The following is an 8,327-nucleotide window of genomic DNA, read 5'->3' as shown; positions in this document are numbered from 1 at the left end:
GGGAGGAGAATTGATCTCTCTTCTTCCTCGTTCTTGCATGAGCATTTTTACTTTTCTTGTTTGAGTTTTGGGTGTGAAGAATTGAGGAAATTCTGTCTCAATCTCCATTCAAAATCTCTTTAATTCCTCTTCTGCCTAATTGAGTTCAATTTCATTTCCTTTAATGCTTCTTCTTTAAATTCTGGTTAATTGCTTTGTGAACTTGGATCTGGGAAGGCAATTGAGATCTAGACTTTGCTATCTAGTCTCTTGAGTCCTGAGATCCCATTTTCCTTTTTGGTTCTTCTGTGAACCCCTGATGCAAGTTAATTTCCATTTCTGTTTGAGATTTAGTTTACTCCAATTCATCTTCTGTTTTATTAATTGTTGCAATTTAATTTCCCTCGTTTGAATTCTGAAATCCCAATCCTCAAATCCCTTTTTCATTCAAGCAATTTATATTTCTTGCACTCTAAGTTACTGCAATTTACATTTCTTGCACTTTAAGTTTCAGTCATTTAATTTCTTGTTCTTTAAGATTCAGCATCTTTTACTTTCCTGCTCTTTAATTTACTGTAATTTTCCCCTCTCCCTTTACATTCCAAGCAATTTACTTTCTGTTAATGATAAACCACTCAACCAATACTTAATTCGCTTGACTAAATCAACCACTAAACTAAAATTGCTCAATCCTTCAATCCCTGTGGGATCGACCTCACTCCCGTGAGTTTTATTACTTGATGCGACCCGGTACACTTGCCGGTGAGTTTTGTGTTGGATCGTTTTCCACACATCAACATCTTTAAAATCAACACTGAAGTTACTGCCCAATTGGCTGGAGCATTAGTAGTTGTTCTTGATAATTGGGTATCTTCTTTGGAATCTTTTTCAAAAATAATTTTTCTTTGATTGAATCTTGTGCCAAACTCTAAGTTTGGTGTTTCCTTGTTAATTTTTCTTTAAATTTCAAAAATTTGTCTTGGTTTTCTAAAAATTTTAAGTTTGGTGTTCTTTCTTTTGTTATTGGTGTTCTTGTGAATCTTCAAGGTGTTCTTGAGTCTTTCCTGTGTTTTGATCTTAAAATTTTTAAGTTTGGTGTTCCTTGGTGTTTTCCCTCCAAAATTTTCGAAAATAAGGAGCATTGGATCTAAAAATTTTAAGTCTTGTGTCTTTTGTGTGTTTTCCTCTTTCATCATAAAATTCAAAATTCAAAAAAAAAAATCTTTTCTAACTAATTTTGAACTACATTTTCGAAAATTTTATATAAAAAAGTTCAGATTTCAATTTCAAAATATTTTCAATTTCTTTTATTTATTTCATTTCTATTTTATTTTATAAAATAAATTTTTTATAAAATAAATAATATCAACATACATATCATTTCCTTTATTCCATCATGGAACTAAGTGGGAATGAACAGTCTAGGAGGACTCTGGGGTCATATGCTAACCCCACTACTGCTTCATATGGGAGTAATATATGTATACCCTCCATTGGAGTTAGTAGCTTTGAGTTGAATCCTCAGCTCATTATCATGGTGCAGCAAAACTGCCAGTATTCTGGTCTTTCACATGAAGAACCTACAGAGTTTCTGGCACAATTTCTACAAATTGCTGACACAGTGCATGATAAGGAAGTGGATCAGGATGTCTACAGATTATTACTGTTTCCATTTGCTGTAAAAGATCAAGCTAAGAGGTGGTTAAATAACCAGCCTAAAAACAGCATAAAAACATGGAAACAGCTGTCAGAAAAATTCCTGAATCACTATTTCCCTCCAAAACGGTTGACACAGCTAAGGCTGAGCATCCAAGGCTTCAAACAAGGAGATAATGAATCCCTTTATGATGCCTGGGAGAGATACAGAGAGATGCTAAGAAAATGCCCCTCTGAAATGTTTTCAGAGTGGGTGCAATTAGACATCTTCTACTATGGGCTTACAGAAAAAGCTCAGATTTCTCTAGACCACTCAGCTGGGGGATCTATACATATGAGAAAAACAATTGAAGAAGCTCAAGAGCTTATTGATACAGTTGCCAGAAATCAGCATATGTACCTAAGCAGTGAATCCTCCATGAAAGAAGAAGCTAAAACAGTAACTGCTGAACTCAGTCCTGTGGATCAGGCTAATGAATTCAATCAGCAATTAGACTTTCTAACCCAGCAGCTAGCCGAATTCAAGGAAATACTACAGGAAACAAGAATGGCTAACAGGAATATGGAAGTACAGTTAAAGCAAATAGAAAGGCAACTGTCAAAATAAATAGCAGAAGAATGCCAAGCAGTTCAATTAAGAAGTGGGAAAACATTAAATACCTCACTTCAAAGCAGCAGGAAGCCAAGAAATGAACAAATGGCTACTCAAAATCCCTCTGAGGACAATCAGAGCCCAGAGAGAAATAAGGCTGGCGCTGAACGCCCAGACCATGCTCATTTCTGGCGTTCAACGCCAGAAACAAGAATGAATCCGGCGTTGAACGCCCAAGGGAAGCATAGTTCTAGCATTCAGACGCCAGTAACAGATAAGGAGATGGCGTCTAACGCCACTCCAGCTTCCACCCCTGGCATTCAAACGCCAGTGGGAGATCAGTCACATACAAGTGCTGATAACAACCCTTCTAAAAAGGCTTCCCAACCCACTTCTACAGGTAATAAACCTGCAGCAACTAAGGTTGAGGAATACAAAGCCAAAATGCCTTATCCTCAAAAACTCCGCCAAGCAGAACAGGATAAGCAATTTGCCCGCTTTGCAGACTATCTCAGGACTCTTGAAATAAAGATTCCGTTTGCAGAAGCACTTGAGCAAATACCCTCTTATGCTAAGTTCATGAAAGAGATCTTAAGTCATAAGAAGGATTGGAGGGAGACTGAAAAAGTTTACCTCACTAAAGAATGCAGTGCAGTCATTCTGAAAAGCTTACCTGAGAAGCTTAAAGATCCCGGGAGCTTTATGATACCATGCACATTAGAGGGTAATTGCACCAAGCAAGCTCTGTGTGACCTTGGGGCAAGTATCAACCTAATACCTGCATCTACTATCAGAAAGCTTGGTTTGACTGAAGAAATCAAACCAACCAGGATATATCTTCAACTTGCTGATGGCTCCATTAAATACCCATCAGGTGTGATTGAAGACATGATTGTCAAGGTTGGGCCATTCGCCTTCCCTACTGACTTTGTGGTGCTAGAAATGGAGGAGCACAAGAGTGCAACTCTCATTCTAGGAAGACCTTTCCTAGCAACTGGCCGAACCCTCATTGACGTCCAAAAAGGGGAAGTAACCTTGAGAGTCAATGAGGAGGAGTTCAAGTTGAATGTTGTCAAAGCCATGCAACATCCAAATGCCCCAAATGACTGCATGAGTGTTGATATTATTGACTTTCTGGTAAGAGAGGTCAATATGGCTAAGAGTCTCGAATTAGAGCTAGAGGACATCTTTAAAGATGTTCAGCCTGATCTGGAGGAATCAGAGAGAATAGTAGAACCTCTAAAAATCTCTCAGGAAGAGGAGAAACCTCCTAAACCTGAGCTCAAACCATTACCATCATCCCTAAAATATGCATTCCTGGGAGAAAGTGATACCTTTCCTGTAATCATAAGCTCTACCTTAGAGCCACAGGAAGAGGAAGCACTAATTCAAGTGCTAAGGACACACAAGACAGCTCTTGGGTGGTCCATCAGTGATCTCAAGGGCATTAGCCCAGCCAGATGCATGCACAAGATCTTACTGGAGGGTGACGCCAAGCCAGTGGTTCAACCACAAAGGCGGCTGAATCCAGCCATGAAGGAGGTGGTGCAGAAAGAGGTCACTAAGTTACTAGAGGCTGGGATTATTTATCCTATTTCTGATAGCCCCTGAGTAAGCCCTATCCAAGTCGTCTGATGAGCGGATAATTTATACGCTTTTTGGCATTGTTTTTAGGTAGTTTTTAGTAAGTTCAAGCTACTTTTAGGGATGTTTTCATTAGTTTTTATGTTAAATTCACATTTCTGGGCTTTACTATGAGTTTGTGTGTTTTTCTGTGATTTCAGGTAATTTCTGGCTGAAATTGAGGGACTTGAGCAAAACTCTGAAAAAGGCTGACAAAAGGACTGCTGATGCTGTTGGAATCTGACCTCTCTGCATTCGAAATGAATTCTCTGGAGCTACATAACTCCAAATGGCGCGCTCTCAACGGCGTTGGAAAGTAGACATCCAGAGCTTTCCAGAAATATATAATAGTCCATATTTTATTCGGGAATTGATGACGTAACATGGCGTTGAACGCCAAGTACATGCTGCTGTCTGGAGTTAAACGCCAGAAAAACGTCATGATCCGGAGTTGAACGCCCAAAACACGTTATAACTTGGAGTTCAACTCCAATAAACACCTCAGCTCGTGGATAGATCAAGCTCAGCCCAAGCATACACCAAGTGGGCCCCGGAAGTGGATTTATGCATCAATTACGTACTCATGTAAACCCTAGTAGCTAGTCTAGTATAAATAGGATAAGTTACTATTGTATTAGACATCTTTTGACAGTTTAATCTTTTGACTTTGTAGTCTTTGATCATTCGGTCTCTTGATCATTCAGGGGACTGGCCATTCGACCATGCCTGAACCTTTCACTTATGTATTTTCAACGGTGGAGTTTCTACACATTATAGATTAAGGGTGTGGAGCTCTGCTGTACCTCAAGTTTCAATACAATTACTATTACTTTTTATTCAATTCTCTTTTATTCTTATTCCAAGATATACGTTGCACTTCAACTTGATGAATGTGATGATCCGTGACACTCATCATCATTCTCACCTATGAACGCGCGTGACTGACAACCACTTCCGTTCTACTTTAGGCCGGGCGCATATCTCTTAGATTCCCCAACAGAATCTTCGTGGTATAAGCTAGATAGATGGCGGCATTCATGAGAATCCGGAAAGTCTAAACCTTGTCTATGGTATTCCGAGTAGGATTTTGGGATTGAATGACTGTGACGAGCTTCAAACTCCTGAAGGCTGGGCGTGATGACAAACACAAAAGAATCAAGGGATTCTATTCCAACCTGATTGAGAACCGACAGATGACTAGCCTTGCTGTGACAGAGCATAGGAACATTTTCACTCAGAGGATGGGATGTAGCCATTGACAAAGGTGATGCCCTACATACAGCTTGCCATGGATAGGAGTAAGAAGGATTGGATGAATGTAATAAGAAAGTAGAGATTCAAGAGGAGCACATCATCTCCATACGCCTATCTAAAATTTCCACTATTGATTTGCATAAGTATTTCTATCCCTTTTTATTTTCTATTTATTATTAATTTTCGAACTCATCATAAACCAATTTAATCTGCCTAACTGAGATTTACAAGGTGACCATAGCTTGCTTCATACCAACAATCTCTGTGGGATCGAGCCTTACTCACGTAAGGTATTACTTGGATGACCCAGTACACTTGCTGGTTAAGTTGAACGAAGTTGTGGAAAGAAAAAGCTTCTCTAACAGTACCTGGAACTCTCGTATCACAATTTCGTCCACCAAGTTTTTGGCGCCGTTGCCGGGGATTGTTCGAGTATGGACAACTAACGGTTCATCTTGTTGCTCAGATTAGGTAATTTTCTTTTCAAAAACTTTTTCGAAATTTTTCTTTTCTTTTTCGTTTTTCCAAAAAAATATTTTCGAAAAAAATTAAAAAAATCCAAAAAAAATTAATAAAATCATAAAAATCAAAAATATTTTGTGTTTCTTGTTTGAGTCTTGAGTCAATTTTTAAGTTTGGTGTCAATTGCATGTTTTAAAAAAATTTTTCTTGCATTTTTCGAAAATCTATGCATTCATAGTGTTCTTCATGATCTTCAAGTTGTTCTTAACAAGTCTTCTTGTTTGATCTTGATGTTTTCTTGTTTTGTGTTGTTTGTTGTTTTTCATATGCATTTTTTGTTTGTTAGTGTTCATGCATTAAAGATTTCTAAGTTTGGTGTCTTGCATGTTTTCTTTGCATCAAAATTTTTTTCAAAAATATGTTCTTGATGTTCATCATGATCCTCAAAGTGTTCTTGGTGTTCATCTTAACATTCATAGTGTTCTTGCATGCATTAAGTGTTTTGATCCAAAATTTTCATGTTTTGGGTCATGTTTGTGTTTTTCTTTCTCATAATTAAAATATTCAAAAATAAAAAATATCTTTTCCTTATTTCCCTCCAAATTTTCGAAATTTTGGGTTGACTTGGTCAAAAATTTTTAAAAAATTAGTTGTTTCTTACAAGTCAAGTCAATATTTCAATTTTAAAAATCTTATCTTTTCAAAATCCTTTTTCAAAAATTATATCTTTTCATTTTTTTTCATTTTTCAAAAATTTCAAAAATCTTTTTCAAAATATTTTTCAAAATCCTTTTCTTATCTTTATATCTTATTAGCTAACAATTAATGTGATTGATTCAAAAATTTGAAGTTTGTTACTTTCTTGTTAAGAAAGGTTCAATCTTTAAGTTCTAGAATCTTATCTTGAAGTTTCTTGTTAGTGAAGTAAGTAATTTTAAATTTAAAATTTAAATCTTTTTATCTTTTATCTTATCTTTTTCAAAAATTTTATCTTTTTCAAAATTTGATTTCAAAATATTTTATCTAACCTCTTATCTTCTCATCTTTTCAAATTTGATTTTAATATCTTTTTCAACTAACTCTTTGACTTTTTGTTTGTTTCTTATCTTTTTCAAAATCACCTAACTACTTTTCCCTCTCTAATTTTCGAAAATATCTCATCTCTTTTTCAAAATTTCTTTTTGTTTTAAATTTTAATTTTAATCTTATCTTATCTTTAATTTTCGAAAATTACTAATCCCTTTTTCAAAATTATTTTCGAAATTTCCCCTCTCTTTTCTTACTCTATTTAATTATTTAATTACTAACACTTCTCTTCACCTCTCTCCATCTAAATATCTGAACCCATTCTTCTTTACTCTTCTCCCCTTTTCTTCTTCTACTAACATAAAGGAATCTCTATACTGTGATATAGAGGATTCCTCTTCTTTTCTTGTTTTCTTCTCTTTCATATGAGCAGGAACAAGGATAAAGGCACTCTTGTTGAAATTGATCCAGAACCTGAAAGGACTCTGAAGAGAAAATTAAGAGAAGCTAAGTTACAACAATCTAAAGGTAACCTTTCAAAAATATTAGAACAAGAGAAGGAGATGGCAGCCGAAAATAATAATAATGCAAGGAGAGTGCTTGGTGACTTCACAAAGCCAACGTCCAAGTTTGATGGAAGAAGCATCTCCATTCCTGCCATTGGAGCCAACAACTTTGAGCTGAAACCTCAGCTAGTTGCCTTAATGCAACAAAACTGCAAGTTTTATGGACTTCCATATGAAGCTCCTTACCAGTTTTTAACTGAGTTCTTGCAGATCTGTGAGACTGTAAAGACGAATGGAGTTGATCCTAAAGTCTACAGACTCATGCTTTTCCCTTTTGCTATAAGAGACAGAGCTAGAATATGGTTGGATTCACAACCCAAGGATAGCCTAGACTCCTAGGATAAGCTGGTCAGTGCCTTCTCGGATAAATTCTTTCCTCCTCAAAAGCTGAGCAAGCTGAGAGTGGATGTTTAAACCTTCAAGCAAAAAGATGGTGAATCCCTCTATGAAGCTTGGGAAAGATACAAGCAGTTGACCAAAAGATGTCCATCTGACATGTTTTCAGAATGGACCATATTAGATATATTCTATTATGGCCTGTCTGAATTTTTGAAAATGTCATTGGACCATTCTGCAGGTGGATCTATTCACCTAAAGAAAACGCCTGAAGAGGCTCAGGAACTCATTGACATGGTTGCAAACAACCAATTCATGTACGCTTCTGAGAGGAATTCCGTGAATAATAGGATACCTCAGAAGAAAGGAGTTCTTGAAATTGATGCTCTGAATGCCATATTGGCTCAGAACAAAGTGTTGACTCAGCAAGTCAACATGATCTCTCAAAGTCTGAATGGATGGCAAAATGCATCCAACAGTACTAAGGAGGCAGCTTCTGAAGAAGCTTATGATCCTGAGAACCCTGCCATGGCAGAGGTTAATTACATGGGTGAACCTTATGGAAACACCTATAATCCATCATGGAGAAATCATCCAAATTTCTCATAGAAGGATCAACAAAAGCCTCAACAAGGCTTTAACAATGGTGGACGCAATAGGCTGAGCAATAGCAAGCCATATCCATCATCTTCTCAGCAACAGACAGAGAATTCTGAACAAAACACTTCTAATTTAGCCAATCTAGTCTTTGATCTGTCAAAGGCCACTTTCAGTTTCATGAATGAAACAAGATCCTCCATCAGAAATCTGGAGGCACAAGTGGGCCAGCTGAG

At 36.8% G+C, this 8,327-nt stretch overlaps 1 non-coding gene across 1 annotated transcript; it reads right to left on the bottom strand.

Moving 5' to 3' along the window:
• Positions 1-7,551: 7,551 nt before the first annotated feature.
• On the bottom strand, positions 7,552-7,655 carry LOC112766470 (small nucleolar RNA R71). The gene has a single exon (XR_003184369.1). It is a non-coding gene; the product is annotated as a small nucleolar RNA R71 (small nucleolar RNA).
• Between the last annotated feature and the right edge of the window lie 672 nt (positions 7,656-8,327).

This window comes from Arachis hypogaea, chromosome 2 (assembly GCF_003086295.3).
Source record: "Arachis hypogaea cultivar Tifrunner chromosome 2, arahy.Tifrunner.gnm2.J5K5, whole genome shotgun sequence".
Classification (NCBI taxonomy): Eukaryota; Viridiplantae; Streptophyta; class Magnoliopsida; order Fabales; family Fabaceae; genus Arachis; species Arachis hypogaea.
This window is presented reverse-complemented; position numbering and strand designations above follow the sequence as displayed.